Source organism: Atta colombica, unplaced genomic scaffold (assembly GCF_001594045.1).
Source record: "Atta colombica isolate Treedump-2 unplaced genomic scaffold, Acol1.0 scaffold17, whole genome shotgun sequence".
In the NCBI taxonomy this organism is placed as follows: Eukaryota; Metazoa; Arthropoda; class Insecta; order Hymenoptera; family Formicidae; genus Atta; species Atta colombica.
In genome coordinates, this window is record NW_017259261.1 from 47,271 (window position 1) to 66,961 (window position 19,691).

Genomic DNA, 19,691 nt, shown 5'->3' on the forward strand with positions numbered 1-19,691 from the left:
TTTATTCAATAACAGAAAATATATGTTTTCCAAAATGAATTTCAAATTTTCTTTATTTCCGTTTTTTTAAATAATGTTTTTAAAAAATACAATAATGCTTTTTTTCTTGAAAGTTCGAAATTTCTATTTTCTAAAATGAATATTTAAAATATTTTTGAAACTTATGTACGAAAAATAAAAATTTTTTAACAAAATGGATTTTTTCTAAATTATTGTTTATTTTATAGTTTATAACTTTTTATATTAATAAGGATATGTATATTTATTTGGTACGTTATATTCCTTGTCTGGTGTTTTGATTGAAAAAAATTTTTTTAAATATGTTCATTTTATGAATGTTCTCTGAGCAATTAAAGTTGGCTTGGGTATGCCATTCTAGGTGTGGTATTTACTTTACAAAACGAGACAAAGTTTTAAAAAATGCCTAAAAAGAATAAATAATAACTATTTATACTTTTTAGGCATGCCTTTTTCTGCTCCTGCAGTCTCTGATAGCTAGATTTTGAATAAAACTGATCACAAAGAAACATTTTACAAAATATATGAGTATGTCAAGGAAATCAAGCAATTTTTTACAGATTATATTAATTATTTTACTATTACGCTACGTAAATTTGCATCAATGTTGTATATTATTTAATTTTTCTTTGTATAAGTTTTGATTACTAATTTTTTATACAATAATGTAGTAAATACTTGCAACAAGAATGTGTAAAAGCCTTGTGAATAAATTAATTTCTTAACGTATTTTACACAATGGGTACAAGAACTCAAATAATAGAAAAACTGATATGAGTTCTTTAGTTACTGACATGTTATTTTTCAAATTCTATTCATAAAATATCTTATTAAAAAATTCGAAAAAAATGATCGTTTGGTCGCCAATATTTTGAGCTCTTAAACTATATTGTGACATAAATCCTTGCGTGATATATTGGAGTTACATTATTGTATAAATTTTATTTTAATTTATTCGTAATCATATGAAATATCTAAAAAAATATTATAATGTGATACCTTTTCGTTCGCCTAATTTAAAATTGATATTGTAATTAATATACTATAAGTAAATATATGACTCTTTTAACGTGCCTCTTTCGTATTGAACGAAATTGAGTAAAAGAAGAATGTAATTAATGTTTTCTCATCATCTAAAGAAGAAGTATTAAAAACGGATAATCTATTCAAAAGAACTCATTTGCATTCTTGCATTTACATTGTCATTTATTTGAAAACGGGCAATAAATATACGCATATTAGTGTATATTCGACATTGTTCCTTCGTGATATACTGCGAGTGCTTGAGAGTGCAAGAAATGAGCAAGGACAGGCTAAAATTGGTCCATATGAAATGTAAAAATGATGGAAAATTTTTATAAGAGATGTTCTATATGAAATATATAATTATGTAATTAATAAAATCGGTATTGAAAGCTTTAAGAAAGAAAAAGATAAAACTAATAATTGAAAACATATATGTGAGATTTTGTCTCGAAACGTAGAAATTGTATAGAGGTATTATGCAGTTGGTTTGGTAGTTTCTTTTTCCCTTATTCATATATTGTATGTTATGTCATATATGTAATACATACACACATATAAATGCGTGTAAAATACATTTATACGTATATATAATAACTTGCATCGTCGCCTTTATGACGCGACTTCACGATAACTGTAATGGCCACTTTCGCAACGCGCAGCCCCATTACAGTCACATTATTTCATAGTTGATATCCACCCTTCTTTTTAAAAGCGCACCTTGACTTGGTAACACAAATCCTCTCGTGGGCAATAAAGATCTATAATGTGCTGTTTCTGTGCTGAATCTTTTTATCACTGCACTTTTAATCTCTTCAAGGAAATATCATTTATTATTAGATTATGTAAATATCATAATCAGGCAACTAGTAAAACAAAAGAATTGCGGCACTCCACATCCAAAATTTAGTTTAGTATGGAAATCTATCTTTTTAAAATGTGTACAAATGCCGAATATTTGTGATGGCAGTACAATTACGTGTAGAGCAGAGAACTTTTAGAAAACATTTATACTGGCTGTAATTCTATGCCATATGCCGTTATCTGTAATAATCGATTAAATCTTCTTTTCACTTCAATGAGAGAGAAATACTCGTATAATTAATCAATTCTTACAAATTATGGCATTACGCGCGGTTATGGCAATATATATCAATATATAATCCCTTAGGGCTGCCGCAGACAAAATTTCTGTAACAGTAATTTTAAGACGTGAACTTAAGGAGTTCTCCGAAAAAATCCATTTTCTTTAGATTTTTCTGAAATTTGTAGAAAAAGTTTGTTTTAGTATCATACATGTTTTAAAACTTAATATCCGGAGCGAGATTAAAAATTGAAATATTCCACTTCAGAGTTGAAGCGTTTAAAAAAAAAAAATATATATATATATGTACATAAACATGTACACACGCGCGCGCGCGCGCGCGCGCACACACACACACACACACACACACACACACACACACACACACACACACAGAGATATAGAGATATAGATCCTTATCTAAAACTTAAATGGGTTTTTTATTCACTGTAAAAAAGTTTTTCTTAACAATTTTTTGAAACAATGAGACATAAAACTTGCTATCACAAGGAATAATATGAAATTTGTCTGAATATAACTTCCGGTATTCGTTTTTAAGAAATCATTGAGCAAAGTAAGTAGCAAAGTAAATAAAGTCGCTATTTTTTCGGTGACAGTAGCGAAGGCGGGAGACATTTTATATTGTATAAAAAAACTTGTATAAAAACATTAACACTTATGGAATATCTTATACTATACAAAAGTGAAGTCAATTTTCATAAAAATTTTCATAATGGTAAGCACTAATGTGTTTAACAACTTTCGTGTTTAACAACATATTTCATGGAGAATCAAATCGATTCCGGACAGTTGTAAAACTTTCCTTGTGAATCGAAAAGTCCTTTACCATTGTGAAATTTTTACAATACTTTAGAAGATATTAATTTCTAAACATTATTTGATATACTGAGCATATCCGCGCGGATTACCATCAAGTATATACCCATTGGTCGCGATCGCTTGTTGCGTGGGAAGTAGTGACTGCTTGGTAGGCGCGTTGCTTGAGTTACGGCGCTTAGCGTGTGCCTACCAAATAATCTTCGCGCAATAATCGACTGCAACTGATAGCGTAGTTTTGATAGTCCGTATGGATATGTGCTTATTTGATGATCTTTAGAAATTAATATCTCCTAAAGTATTGCGAAAATTGCAAAATGATAAAACTTTTCGACTTAGTTTAGTCCGTTCTACACTGACATGAGAGAAAGGATTTTGTTAATTTAACAAGTCATCAGTACCACCTTTAACAAGTAATCGGTAAATGTGATAACAAAATTGATTTGTTTTGATTGCTATTAGTTTGTTATATCAACTAGTTATATTATTAGTAATAGAAGCAAACTATAACATATAGAACCTAATCTATCTTTTTGGATAGACTTTAGGATCGTTTATCATAGAAATCATAAGGCTCCAACATGCTCCTTCTATAGCTCCTACTCACTCTATCAAGCGCGTTGGAATGAATAAAAGCTATGATAGGAGTATATTGGAACGTGTTGGAACATGCGACGCGAACAAATCTATAGATAAAAAGTATAGTAATGGCTTCTTCTCTTACCTCTCCAACGCGCTACCGGCGCAGTCTATGTTTGAAAAAGTGGATTATACTTCGAGCAGTCGGAGCGTTTCTATCGGCGCTCTCATTAATATAATTGCAAACATTAATATCTCGATTATTATTACGAATATCGCTAAACGATACAGGACTTTTATGTTTATTTCGATTCCATCTACTTTCCTATGGACGGTTGGAGTAATTCATTATGAAATTCGTTTTTCTTTCATAATCTTTTTCTTTCATAATTTTTTCTTTCATAATTTTTTCTTTCTTTCTTAAAATTGTTTGTATATACTTCGTTGTTTTGCTAATTCACTTCTTTTTCTTATTTTCGATTTTCATTTCTGCTATTTGCAATCTTTTCATTGTTATCGGAATTTTCTTCAATTTCAACCTGTAACTGTTAAAGCTAACACTAACTTTCGCAAATATAAAAGTAAATTAGTGTTATATGAAAAATATATTTTGCAACTACATTCAACAGTTGCAACAATTTGTCAAATTATTTATTGCTTTTTGCGTATGTCATATTTGCATCTGCAATTAAATTCACAAAAACAATTTTGTAATCAAAACTATAATTCCGTACATTTAATTATCCAATTGGACACTTTTTACAGCACGTTAAATAAAGAAACATAGTTAATGTGACTTAAATTTGTTAATCAGATTCCATACTAAAATGTGATTTTTTAGTAATAAACCGAAAAAATAAAAATTCAAGAAACAAAAAAACTAAAAATTTCATGGTTACAATTACTTTGTGAAACTTTGATTAAGATATTTGTTTATGTCTCGTCGAGCTACTTTAGATTTTTAAAAAATCAGACCACGTTTATTTATTGCTGACAAAATGTAAATTTAGCAAATTTTAACGCATGAAATCAACGCGCGAATCACGAGCGGATCAATCTTCCCTACTCCACTGCGGCTTCCTTCATTTCGCCCGGCGCACTGCCTCGCTCGCGTTTCTCAACTTTCCAATGGTTTTAAACCAACTTTTTCAGTAGCAAAAAATTCGAGAATTTTTTAACAGCAAATTGAATTCTTCTTTGACAAATTGGTGCCAGACAGAACTCTTAATCTTAAAAACTAGAGCCACAGTAATTTTTTGAAAAAAAAATTGTTACCTCAGCTCCTAATAATCGGAGGGTAATCTTTTTTTTAAATTCGTAGAAAAATGTCAGATTTCGAATGCTTCACACAACTATTTAATATGATGCATATTAATGAAATTATTTTCATTTTTTTATATGGAAAACAATATTCACTTTTAAAAGTCATTTTATAATAGTTTAACTGCAAAAAATCATTTTGTTATTAAGTGTACATGATAGTGCAAATCTTGAAGAAGAAAAATCATCTCTGTAAATTGCTGTGCGACTGCTCAAAGATGATGAATTCCGCAGATTTAATGAATAAATGGCTTTTTGCAAAAACTAATGAATATTTCAGAGTTAGATTTATTCGTCATTACGAGGATTACATTTTAGAGAGAATTTCAAAGCTTTTTGTTTAAATCTCAATGAACAGAAAGCGAATGAAAAAAAAGGACTTTTTCATCAAAAAGTGTTTATTATTTTTTTTCTACTGAACTAATAGATCGATTTTAATGTTCTATGTTTCATTTCGTAGGTATTTCGAATACCTACATTTTTTTACACCGAATTTTTTTCCATACAATCAATATCTTTCACATTTTATAAGCGAAAAACGTGCTTTTTGCAATTATTCGATTTTTTTTCTTCACAAGTCTCGAACATACGCATTGCTTTTCTGATGGTCTTTCGAGATTTTCGTGAAAAGAAATGCTGGTTTATAATTTCGGTAAAATTATACTTCTATTGACTTATTCTTGCTACTCGAGTTTATGAAGGGGAAGTATACTATGTAACGCGCATGAAAAATCGTAAACAATTAAATATCTTGTAAACTGTTGCGTTTTAATATGATTTATACTATTCTTAATTTAACGGGATTAACGGATACACTACAATTACTACAATTATTAAAATTTATATGTTGTTTAGGATGCTTTCCATCTCGTATTGATGCCTAGAGTCACCAAGCGGCCGAGAAAGCATTTTCGATTTGAAACAAATGACTAGTGAGAAAGAGCTCGCTGTTTTGTTATTCTCGGCGCGTCACAGGCGAGCACACGGACATGGGTTCATGCTTGTGTGTATTACAGCGCCGCATCACGATAAATGGCCGAACTTATATGCGTGGAAAAGTGACGTTTGCCGACGAAATTTATGTTGCGTGCCATTTCGTTATTATTTGCTTAATTGTGAAAATGTGACTTGTTTCGTACAATCAAAGTTGTAATTATCGATGAAAATTAAAAATTATCTTGGAATTTTATATGTAAAAGCGTATATTTTCCTCGTTTTAACAGCTGTGTGTCGGACTATGTTTCTGCCTGAATATAGGCTCACTTTACGTATCTTTTACAACCATTTATTGACTGGGAATGGGACAGTTTTCACCAATTTTTACAAATGTTTTAAAGTGATCTCGTCATTTCATTTTATCCAAATTGTCTTTATTTAAAAATGGCACGCAACATAAATTAATGTGTCTTTTTTTCTATTCTTCGCTTCTGGCCACATGGCCACCGCGACTAATCAGAAGACTTAAAAGAAAATACTACATTGCAAAATAAATTTTAAAGCAATAAAAAAAAATTTATAAGTTATATCACTTGATTTATATTCGTTTGAATTTTTAATATACAATATTAATATAGTTTGATGTTATATAAAGATTATGCGTTTCGCGGATTTTCTCCGTGTCCAGATTCATTCTTGGAATGCCAACGTTTCATGAATCTTGCAGTCTATTTCATCAGGGCGAGGAGCAGCCTGATAGTGAGCTGTTCCTCCGGGTCATTCCTTTTATATATTATGCTACTTGTTGGAGTAGTGAAGGGAAAGAAGAGAATTGTGGGTGGGAGGGAGGGGGGAGAGGTGGGAGAAATCGGTCAGTCTTCAATAATCGAGAATAATAATTCGATAATTTTCCGTATTTTATTTATATTGTAGCCATTATCTCTATTTAGATTGTCAGGATGTTTTTGTATCTCTATGGTTTCTCTATACTTTCTTGGAAAGTATGATGTATAATAATGTTGACTATTGTGAACGTTTTGTCAAACATATTTGATGTCTTGTTTCGACGTTGTGTTCTGTTAGATTTTATTTCGTTCTATATGTACAACATAAGCTTTGATCTAAAAATTAACTAGCAAATTCTTTATTTTCAAATATGTAACTTCAAATTTATAAAGAGGAAAAAAATTAAAATCTTACTTTTCTTGTTAAATATTATAATGATACACATATACATAATGTATTCCATCAATTTCTATTTGATAACATTTGTTTGAGCGTTTGTAGACTCAGACATTATAACAATATATTAGGTGTACAACTTTGCTTCCACCGTTTTTTTTTCCGAAATTCGAGGCTTTATTGTAAAAAACTGGTTATACATTTATTATTCAAAGTATTGTCCATCGCTGGCCACTACTTTCTCCCATCTTTCGGGTAGCGTACGAATCCCGCGTCGAAAAAACTGGTCATCTTTTGAGGCTATCCACGAATCGATACAATTTTTTACTTCTTCATAAGACCGGAAGTGCTGGTCAGCCAGGCCGCGTGCCATTGATCGAAACAAGTAATAGTCAGAGGGAGCAACGTCTAGAGAATACGGCGGGGGGGGGGGGGCTTCCCATTTCAACGTTTCCAAGTATGTCTTGACCACTTCGCAACATGGGGTCGCGCATTGTCATGCTGCAAAATCACTTTATCGTGTCTGTCGTTGTATTGCGGCCGTTTGTCTTTCATCAATGCTCGGCTCAAACGCATCAATTGCGTTCGATACCGATCGCCTGTGATTGTTTCAGTCGGTTTTAACAGTTCATAATACACTATGCCAAGCTGGTCCCACCAAATACAAAGTATGACCTTGGACGTCAAAATCACCGTTCTTGAAGCGTTGAAACCACTCACGTTCTTTCACCAATAGCGGCTTCACCATAAATATTTGATAACATTCGATGAGCCCCAGCCGCAGATTTCTTCATATTGAAGCAAAAAATTAAAATCTCCCGCAAATGACGAGAATTTGACTCGTAAACTGACATTTTCAATCGAGAATAACTTTATGATGCAGACACAAATCGACTAATGTTTCTGTGGGATTATGTTGACAGAGCCCAAGTTTATTGTATGATGTCTATGATCTATTTATTTCGACCACTTACCGCTAAAGCCATCTATAGGAAAACGGCGGAAGCAAAGTTGTACACCTAATACAAATACATTATTTGTAAAATAGAAGTATTAAAATAAATGAATGTACGTTATGTGTTAACTAGTGTTAATTAGTTAGATATATTGTCATAAGTATATAAGGTTATGAATTTAATTTAGACGTGGAAATTTGCATTAGCAAATTCGGTCTTTGAATCCGGAGTGAATCGAGCAGCTCGATTGGCTCTAGAAAAATTAATATCGAACACAGATGAGATGACATGTAGCAGAGAGATGCGAGTTGGCGAACGATTCTCGAGGTAAAAGAGCAAACGGACGCCTCCGATACCAAACGCATCTAATGATTCGATGCTTTCGACATCGAAATGACATTGATTCGATGTCGATTCCATTATCATTTCTCACTGGGCATTGGTTCAATTTGGCCTTATGCTGTTGTTATGCAGCTTCCCAGATAACAAAATGTCCGTAAAGTGATGGTGCGCGCACGTCGCGTGCACGCATATCACACAGATATGCATTCTCATATGAGACTCATATGCTCGCACACATGCGACTTCACGCGTGCGAATAATATGAGGACGTGTCTCTCTCTGATCCACATGTGAAACTCACATGACCCCCGCACGAATGAATCTCATATTGCTTGCATATCGCTCGCACGCGTGCTACTAGTTTAATATTCGAAAAAAGAGATATTATTTATATTTAAGACTTATAAATTTTATTATTAAGCAATTATACTTGAAATTACTTCAAATTGCCTATTAAAAAATGCACCTTAATTAGAGATTGGAAAATTGGTCAAAATTATGAATCTTCTGCGTTATCAGCTACATCACTTCTTCAATTAATAAAGGTGTTATTTATTGTCTACTTCAAATTAATTAAATTAGCGCAAATTACATAGATGTAATAAAAATATCATTATTTAACAAATATAATAAAATATAAACAATTTACATTACTAGATAACATTGAGTAAGAGTCGGATAACCTATCAAATAACAAAATGTATGCACAGCGTGATTGCATAATGCGACTTATTGCGCAAGCATACCTGTGTGGACACGATGTGACACGCACGCGTGAAAGCAATATGAGCTCGCATGAATTGTTATCTTATATTTCAACTTTGCAGTAAGTTCAGATTTTCTGACCCACAAGGGGTTAGAGTAACCCCGACATGCACTTTACACCGTATAACTACAATGAGAGCAAAAAGCATTCGTGCAAAGAAATTTTTTATAAAAAAGTCTTATTTAGAAAATAAACATTAATTAGGAATTTTATATAATGAATTTTATACATTTAATTCTCACATTAACAAATGAGTTTCGCATATATTCTTGACTTTAGAAGCTAAATTTTTCGACTATATGAATACTTTTTGAGCATGCAAACAAAACAATTTTTAATTTTCGCTTATTTTTCGATATTCTAAGAAATTTATTAGATATAGACACAACAGAGATACCAACAGTGTCAGGACTATGTGATTTAATAGCAGAACGAAAGTCCAAATCAAATCAAAGGAGAGAACAGGCTTGGGATCGAGATGAGCGCCCTTATATTTTTCTCTGTTGTCGTCAATTATTTACAATATATTTTCTATAATTAATATCTTTTTGGTATATATAATTTTAAGAAACATACAATCTATTTTATTCATTATGAATGAATTTTTAATTATTCAGCAGGAAATAATTGTCAATTAAACATCGAATTGACGTCAAATTGGTGTTGAAATAATCGATATTGATTCTATGTTAATATGATGACTCGCTAATATACATTTTAAAAATAAAGTTTTTTTAAAAAATATTTTCTCTGTACTCACTATATGTAGCTAATGATGCATTAGAAGATCGCCAAGCAAGGGATTGTAGAGGTGATATATAAGTTTTTCCCCTCCAACTTCAGCACTGCTCAAACATGTTCGAATGTCTGAATGAAAATCGGGCGAAGATGCGCTAACTTCTTATGGATATTGAGTTAATGTGCTGTAAATAAATTTGTGAAAAATATATCCTCGATGAGAGAACCAGATCTCTTGTACTCCATAGACCTCCATACATATAGTCTACAGGCTCAGGATCTCGTACGAAATAAGAAATTTGGGCTGTACTTTCGAATGGGACATCCTTTGAGTTGAAACTTTACAGACAATATTGTTACGATGTATAGTGATTATTTATAAAAATCTTATTTTCGGATTTTCTAGTTTAAATAATAAAAAAAAGAAAAATTATGACTAATAATATTTTTATATACATATATGCATACTAATTTTTTAATTTAAGAATCTATTTTACACTCAAATCTTGCGTTGAGTAAAAAAGTTTACTCTAATGCTTTCTCCTTGCTTCGAATCGTACAATTTCCATGTAAAGCGAGTTTCATCCCATCACCCCCCCCCCTCTTGTCAAGGGACACACGACTTTCCACGCGAAGCGACTACTACCCTACCTCTTCACCCCCTCTGCCAAGGGGTGCACTATTTTCTACGCGAGAGTTCCCCTCTCCCCCTACCCCTCCCTTACGAAGAGGCATACAACTTTCCACGCAAAGCGAGTTTCACTTCACTTCCCCTCCCTCCCCTGTCAAAAAGCGCATGACTTTCCACACGAAGCGAGTTTCACTCCATCTCTCCCCCATGGCAAAGGACGCATGATTTTTCATACAAAGCTGCCTTTTTTTTGCCTTAAACTACACAAAACCTGAAGATAAAATCTTCATAAACAATTATTATAAAGGATCTTTCAATAAGGATGCTTGATTTTTAAATATAAATAAAACAAGTTATATGTAAAATATCCACTCAATTTTCTTTTTATTTCAAAGAATATTTTATGGCAATAAATATAGAGTATAACGTCACTCAAATGTCCGCCGCGGTTTCGCTTGGTGACATATTCGGACGGTTCAATTTTCGATGATTTTCTCGCATAAATCTGGCTGAATTTGCTGGATGGCGTTTGTTATGTTTGAGAACATCAATTGTTTGCGGTTTATTCGTAGACCTGCGATAAGATATAGGTATATAAGCTTAAATCCGCTGTTTGCTCATAGGTGGCATTATTTGAGCGTACAAAGCTATCCTGGGCACACAACACACTTTTTTTTATGTGTTTGACATCTGTCAACATTAACTAGTGCACATCATCAGCAATTTCATACAACAACATACATTTTTTCTTTCGTAATCATGTCTAGTTTTTTGCTTAAAAAAAAGCATATGCGGGAAGCTTTGCTTTTCTGTTTCAATTTGAAGAAATCGGCTGTCGAATCGCATCGAATGCTTGTGGAAGTCTATGGCGACAATGCTTTATCGGAAACAACGTACAGAGATTGGTTTCGCCGGTTCAATGACGACAATTTTGACCTGAGTGACAAGAAATGTGAAAATCAGCCCAGGAAGGTTGAGGACTGTCAATTGCAGGCTCTTTTGGACGAGGACGATACCCAATCGCAAAAAATGTTTGCCGAGCAATTGGGTGTTTCTCAAGCAGTCATTTCATGCGGCTATATACCATGGGGAAGGTTCAAAAGATCGGAAAATGGGTGAACTGAACGATAGGCAGATGGAGCGACGCCAAAACACATGCCAAATTCTGCTTACCAGACAAAAAAGAAAGTCGTTCCTGCATCGGATTGTGACAGCGATGAAAAGTGGATCTATTTTCAGAATCCTAAACGCAAGAAATCTTGGGTTGATCCCGCCCAATATCGTCATCAACATCTTTCTCAAGACCAAATCGCTTCGAATGGAAGATGATGCTATGCCTTTGGTGGGATCAGGAGGGTATCATCTACTACGAGTTGTTAAAACCTGGTGAAACTGTTAATGCTCACGGCTATCACCAACAACTGATCAAATTGCACCGTGCTCTGCGTGAAAAAAGGCCGCATTATCGGAAAAGACATGACAAGCTGATTTTCCTCCACGACAACGCATCATTGCATACGTCAACAATGACCCAAAATGACTACTTGGAGACACTCAACTGGGAAGTGCTACCCCATCCCGCTTACTCATCAGACCTGGCACCTTCTGACTATCACCTGTTTTCGTCGATGGGCCACGCGCTCACTGAGCAGGACTTCAATTCTTACGAAGACGTCCGAAAATGGCTTGATGAGTGGTTTGCCTCGAAAGATGAGGAATTTTTTTGGCGTGGTATACACAAATTGACCGAAAGATGAGAAAAATGTATAGTTAGCGAGGGCAAGTACTTTGAATAAATTCCTTCCTAGGAAAAAAAAAGTGTTTTTCTGACTAAAAAATAGCGGATTTAAGCTTATACACCGTAAAGCTTATGTATCGTAACAATATTGTCTGTAAAAATTTCAGCTCAATCAGAGGGTCCTATTCGGAGAACATCCGAGATTCGGATTCGACTCCCGGCCAAGATAATATTTTTCGCAATTTTATTTACAGTTTTTCACATTAACATCTTTCTAATATGATATCGGTTTGAGCATCAAACTATTAAAATTTGTTTGGTAATTTAATTTAATTTATGATATTATTACAGTAGTTTAATTGCGTTTATAAGTCTGGAAAACCAAATCGGCGTGCAGTTCGAATGACTAAATATAGTATATATGCGTGTATATTATATGCAGGGTGTCCCGAAACATCATTTTGTGCGGGCACGTACTATCATATCACTGTGCGGGCATTTTGTTATAATATCTAGATAGAAATGATTAATTGGATTATTTATGACTTTAATCATGAATGCATATTAAAAAAATGAACATAAAAAAATTTATTAAAATCAATTTTATTGTGTTTTTAATATCAAAAAAATTGATTTTGTTCATATTTGGTGCCAAATAGAGCATTTTGGACAAAGTGGTAAGTTTTTCTTTAATAGAAAACTATAAATATTTTTTAAATTATTTGTGTTTTTGTATTTTTCAGAAATCATGTTAGGAACAAGATCTTGAGTGAGAGAGGCGAAAAAAATAAAGTAAAAATAAAGTAATAGATGAAAAGTAGAGTAAAAAAGTATAGTAAAAATAATTCATTTTCGCAAAAAAATCATTTTTACAAATCGCAAAAAGGCTTTTAGTTTCTTAAAATTTAATTCATTAGCTATTGATTCATCACTAATAAAATCTGTTTTCATTTATTTTTGACAAAAAGGTAAAGTTTTGAAAAAAATTCGTTTTTTCACATTTTTTCTAATCTCTTTTCACTTATTGCAAAGTATTTTTTGTGCTATAACATTTTAGACTTTCTAATTCAAAAATTCTTTTTTTTCAGTCTTCAATGATAGATTAAAAAAAAATTAAAATCAAAATAAAGTTAAAATTGACGCATTACAATCTGAGATACGAGCAAAAGAAAACGCGGGGGTACATATAATACATCGGATGTGGATGGGATTTTTTTTAATGTGGGTACTGAGGGTTAACATCTTTCTGATATGATACTGGATTGAGTATCAAACTATTAAAAATTTGCTTGTCAATTTAATTTAATTTGTCAATTTAATTTGTGATATTATTACAGTAATTTAATTGCGTTTATAAGTCTGGAAAATCAATTCGGCGCGCAGTTTGAATGACTATAAATATTTACACTACCGCTTATAGAAATTCGGACACCCGCATAAATTTTATTGAATGATCATATAAAAAAGATATTATAAAACAGCAATTATATTATTTTTAAAATATATTTTATATCATTTGTACACATATTAACAATTGTATAATTTGATAGTATAATTGATAAATTTTAAAAATTTACTCAGAGAATACAAATGTGGGCTCATGCTATGGTTTGTTACCAGCCTATCTCTGTAGGTGGAGGATAGGCTAGTTTATCAGTTTAGGTAATATACATATATACTGAGGGTATATCCACACAAACTTGTATAGTCACATAAACGTATAGCTGTATAAAGAAAATTATCCAATCACATTTTAAATGCATCTTTATAGGAGAAATGCAATAGGATAATTTTCTTTATGCATATGTTTATGCGACTATGCAAGTTGTGTGGATATACTCTAAAGATTAGAGGACATATTGTCAGAAGGTAGGATTGTCAACTGACCGATAATGAACTGGCTTGGCCGATATTTTCAATCTTCTTGGCTAGTAAGATCTGATCAAATTTGAAAAGAATACAAATGATTACTGGTGATTCCATGCAGTAATGCCTTTGTGGAATGTATCTTTAGCATATGAATAATTTATGAACAGATGATCACTGACTGTTAATGGATATAGTCAAGGCAGAAATTTAAGTTCATATAAATATTAAAAAAACATGATCAGAATTCTACGCTGTATATACGCTATACTAATCAATGACTATCTTACATTGCTACCAAAAGCTGCTACCAAATCGGACAGAAAATATGATTTTAAACAAAAAAGTAGATTAAGTATTTCAGTTACGTTAATTTAATGTTCATATATTTTAATAAATAAAGTTTATAATGGTTTTTATTTATAATTACACATAGCTTTATTTTATATTTTTATTACCTCCGAAATCAATTTAAATAAGAGTTATGGCCAGTAAAAGATAGTAATTTTATATAATTTGCGTGAAAATACTTGTAACTTTGAATTTCCTATCAGAATCCTCAGAAGGACAGCTCTGCTGCAAATTCCCAATTTTGGATTTTTTCATGGATTCCTATAAAGGATTATAAGATTCTGTAGAAGTTTATATAGTTACCTATTTGCGCAGCTTGCATAAGTATACGTAAGACATTCATAGGAATGCAAATAGGATAATAGAGGTACCCACAGGAATGTGGACAGATGCCTCAGAGAACTAAAAAGTCTATAGGATACCAGTTTGACATATAACATGTAAGACACGTAAGACAAAGGAGAGATGCTCCATGGGGATTGAAAATGCCTACAGGCTACCATAGGATGACGTATACACATCTCCTATGTCCTAATACCTATGTAAACCTATATGTTTCAATATGTCAAAATGTAATATCCTATAGGTAATATCCTATAGTCTTTAGTTCCCATGAGGCACCTTTTCCGCATTCCTATGAATACTTATATCGATTTGAAAAAATAATTTGTAACTCCGAAAAACTGGAAGCCACGATAATAGTTAATAAGATACGTTTCCATGTCAGGTGAAAAAAATAAGGAAAATATATACTCATGATTTTTTTGAGTCAGCAAACACACCTTGTTTATCACGTGATTTTCAATCTTTGGAGTTATGGAAAAAATGATTTTAGATTTTTCATGTGAAATTACATCAATCGTCTGTTATAGCATTTTGTGTACACATTCTAATATGTATATTGTAGGGACCTATACAGAATGTCTCAAAATATTTGTGACTATTTTGAAACTATATAGGGTAGCTCAAAATATTTGGAATTATTTTTATGTGCAGATAGAGCAGATTAAACTGAACCGGAAAGGTTTCAAAATAGTTAATTTCTAACAATTGCCGAATAAACGGATAAACTCGACGGATAAGATATTTTTACTTTACGATATTTTTTATATTTTAAGATATTTTTTAAAATTCTTTATGACATATTTTAAAAATGTTTTTTCAAAGAACTCTTAAAGGTATTTTAAAATTGTCTCATGCGTCGATTTAGACATTCTACTTATTTGGTAATAATTATGAAAATTGCAAAATGATACAGAACTTTTCAACTTAATTTAATCTACTTCTACTATCTGAACACAAAAATAATCCTCAAATACGAGACATCATGTTTATCATTTAGGGCCGATTGCATCAACGTGCACATTATTCTTCTTCTCATATGATCCTACAGGAATGGATCCTACATGGATGGATAGATGCTATAGATTCCTATGTAAAATTCCTTGTAGAAAAATTTTCTATGTTATCCTATATATACATGTTGCCTAAATCCTATAGATACTTATTAGAAATTATTAAGAAATTTAGAGGAAATAGGCACAACAGAGAACTATCAGCGTCAGAGCTGTGTGGCTCAGTGGCAGGATGGAAGTTTACCACTCGGAGGAGAGACCAAGTCTGAGTTCGAGACGAGGAGGACTCTGATATTTTTTTCTGTCATCAATTGTTTACACTATACAGCTCCTACAGAATTTTAAGGGCACAATGAAAAGAATAGGCAATAGGGAATAAGAATTTCAACCTATCAAAAATCATGTATTATGGACACAGTTTCTGATAGGTTGAAATTCTTATTCTTTGTTTACTGTTCTCTATTCCTTTCATTGTGCGCAGCCCCTTATAGGAACCCATGAAAAAAAACCATGGGAATTCATAGCAAGATAAAGAGCCTTCTCTCATGAGGGTTTGTCGAATTTACTCGTATGGTTAGGCAAACCCATAGGGAAATTCTCTATAGAAATTTGCAGCAGGGAAGAATTAATGTACTTCGATAACTTGCTTCGTTGATTCTTAGAGTCTTATACACAGTTAATTAAATTGAAATCATAATACAATACCAATATAAAGTAAAGGCATAAATAATAGATAGATTGTATGTAAATTATCCGCACTATTCTTTCTAACTTCTGCGGCGTAAATCCTCTCGCAGTGTAATTATTGGAGTTATGCTATTGTGTATATAAATTCTATTTTAATTTATTATATATATTTTAATTTATTTACAATCATATAAAATATCTAAAAAAATATTATATAATATTGTACTTTTTCGTTTGCATAATTTAAAATTGATGTGATAATTAATATACAATATGTAAATGTATAACTCTTTTAATGTGACTCTTTCGTATTGAACGAAATTAAGTAAAAGAGAAATGTAATTAAATTTCTCACTTACACATGTTATCTGAAAAAGGAGTAAGCATTGAAAATCAACAATCCACTCAAAAGTACTCATGTGCATATGTATATTGTCATTTATCAGCGGAAAAACGAATATTAAGATGCCTTTTCGTGCTGACGCTCGATGCTCATTTTCAACGTTAAAATAAGTCACAGAGAAAAATTGAAATGAATATCAAGTGTCAATTTTGATCACGTGACTTATTTTGACATTGAAAATGAGCGTCAAGTGTCAACATGAAAAGACACCTTTAAAATCAAATATTCTTAAAAATATTCATACGTATACTCGTCATTGTTTCTTCGCGATACACTGTGAATGCTTGGGAGAGAAATGGATATGAACAATCATAAAATGGGCTAGAAATGGTCTGAAAGCAATTTATATGATGTGTAAAAATGATAAAAAAATTATTTTATAAAATTAATAGGCTTTCTACAAGTTATTATCTAAGTTTTAAACCATAGAAAATTAACCGATCAGTCGCTTTTTTCTCACACTGTTATTGATTTCTTACGACTTATGTTATTTCTTATTTAAGTTTAGGTAATGACTTATTGTAGGAAGCTTCTAAACACAAAAGGATTATTTGAGCTGAACTAAGTTCAAATGAAAATGAAAATAAAATTGTCATAAATAAGTTAAAAATATTATGAATGTGTTAAAAATATATTGATATAATGATTTTTTTTGTAAATATTATCTAGAAAATGTGCATAATAATTTTTAATAGAAAGGTGTGAAATGAATAAAACCGCGCGCGTTCACTTTTGGAAAATAACTAATTATTTCTAAATTTGATATTATTTATCGAAGCGATTGGCAATTTAGACGACCGTTTCTTCGGAATCTGTGATCTGAACAGATACTTATATCGTGTAATGCGAACCGAGATCTCGTTATAAAAGTCGACCGGTTGTTGCTCCGGAATTGAAGTCATTGAAATTCTGCGTGTCCTCCGATTCCGATATAAAGATTATATACTCATATCCGATCATTAATGTTCTTCCGCGTGGAAGAAAAGTGCGCATGGGATTTGAAAACTCCATCTATTTATTTACATGGAAAACGTTATTGCGTTTTTGAAATACATGACTAACTCTTGATGATATTGAAGTTTCCAGTCCTTTTGCCTCTCTTTAGCATTCGCTAATTAATTAGCAATTAGGAGAATTGAAATTCTACTGACAAATGCGAAAACACGCGATCCAATATTATTAATATTATCAAATAATTAAAATCGTGGAATTGTTATATTATTCATTTTATCGCGTCTATAATATTGTAGCATTTATTTACAAAATATTTTAGTAACACTATTTATCTATATACATACAAAGAGTAAATAATTTCATTTATTCTATTTTATAAAATAATTATAAAAATATTTAGATTAGATAAAATACAATTAATATAAGTACTTTATCTTTGCAAATTTAATTACGTATTAGATACATACATATATATATAATTCAGATGATATTTGATTATACATATATACGGATATATGTAGAACTTAATTGATTATTATTCTAAATAAAAGAAAAAAACAAGTGATTGCAGCAAGAATAAAACAAGGTTACGTAACGCTATACTATGTACATACTCGATTTTGTATGTTATAGCGCGATATAAGTATCAAAATGGCACGTGTACAACGTATATATGATAGTAACGATGATAGAATGATATAAAAGCGGCGAATGCTGCTGCGCGCCGTCGTAAAAATAGCACTGGCTAGTCTCATTATCGGTTTGAATTACATGCTCCGTTCATCATATAATCACAACGATGTATCGCAATGCAATACATCAGTAATCAGCATGCACACATTATTATAATAAAAAAAAATTTTAGTTAAATCATAGACATTTTCTTTTTCGAGAAATTTTAAATAAAAATTATGTACAAAGTGTTTTACGTAAAGTTTTACAAGATTTTCTATTTAAAATTATCAAAAACAACAAGACATGTGGTAGATTTTATTTGGATTTAATGAAAATTGGATCGTTTTAATGTGAGAAAACGGTAAGAACGGATGGCATGAGCAGCGGGACGCTTTGTAATAATCTTTGAAATGGTGCGCGGCGTTGCTGTTGAGATCTTTTGAGCAGCAGACAGGATATTATTTTGATCGTTAGAATAAAAAACGAAAAAAACAATTTTAAATTTTTTAATAGAATAATAATGTAAATGTTTGCAGTTTTTGATAGATTTCTTTAAATTTGATGATATTCATTTAAAATATTTTTTCCTATGTTGCATAATTAAAAAGATTTTGACTTGACTTTTATTTTTTACAAAATTTTGAAAAATTTGAGGCTTAAATTATAAAAAAGGCATTTTTTAGTAATAATTAATTTTTTAGTATAATACTTATCATCTGCTATAATGTGTATTATGATATGTATGTATGGAAAAGTTTTATCTTATTTCAAAATTTATTATTTATAATTTCAAATTTTCAAAAATATCAACTAACGTGATAGAGTATTTTACAATTTAAAAATTTCATATTGTAAATATTATAAGAAATAATTTCTTTCTTTGATTTTTTTTGTTAAATTATTTATTATACTATATATTAATTTTTATATAATTTTAATATAGCAATAATGTATTCTTTTTTTGTTTTAGGTGATGCGACGGTGAGAACGCAGTGTCGCGGTGTCACGTACTTTTTTTGAAAGTCAGTTAATTTTTTAATTAATCGTTTAATTATTTATATGATATATTCCTTTGGCATATTTTCGTAAGTGCTTAAAGCACGATAAAAGTGCCTCGAGTGACCAGTTTTAAAAATCTGTGTTTGCAAAACGTCAATACATTGTAATGTTTAATTTTCTTTGTGAATATCTCGATCTCTGGCCGATGGGAGATGTTTCGTAAGTGTAAGTTGCAGCAACGCGATAACTGC

At 31.4% G+C, this 19,691-nt stretch overlaps 1 protein-coding gene across 3 annotated transcripts in view; it reads left to right on the plus strand.

Annotated features, from left to right (window-relative positions):
• Positions 1–19,691, plus strand: part of LOC108686259 (extracellular serine/threonine protein CG31145) — a 234,514-nt gene that overhangs the window by 8,138 nt on the left and 206,685 nt on the right. Inside the window, exon 2 of one of the 3 annotated variants that reach the window (XM_018191470.1) lies at positions 19,412–19,463. The gene's annotated coding sequence lies outside the window, so the exon portion shown is untranslated. The other 2 variants (XM_018191472.1, XM_018191474.1) reach the window with 2 other exon arrangements.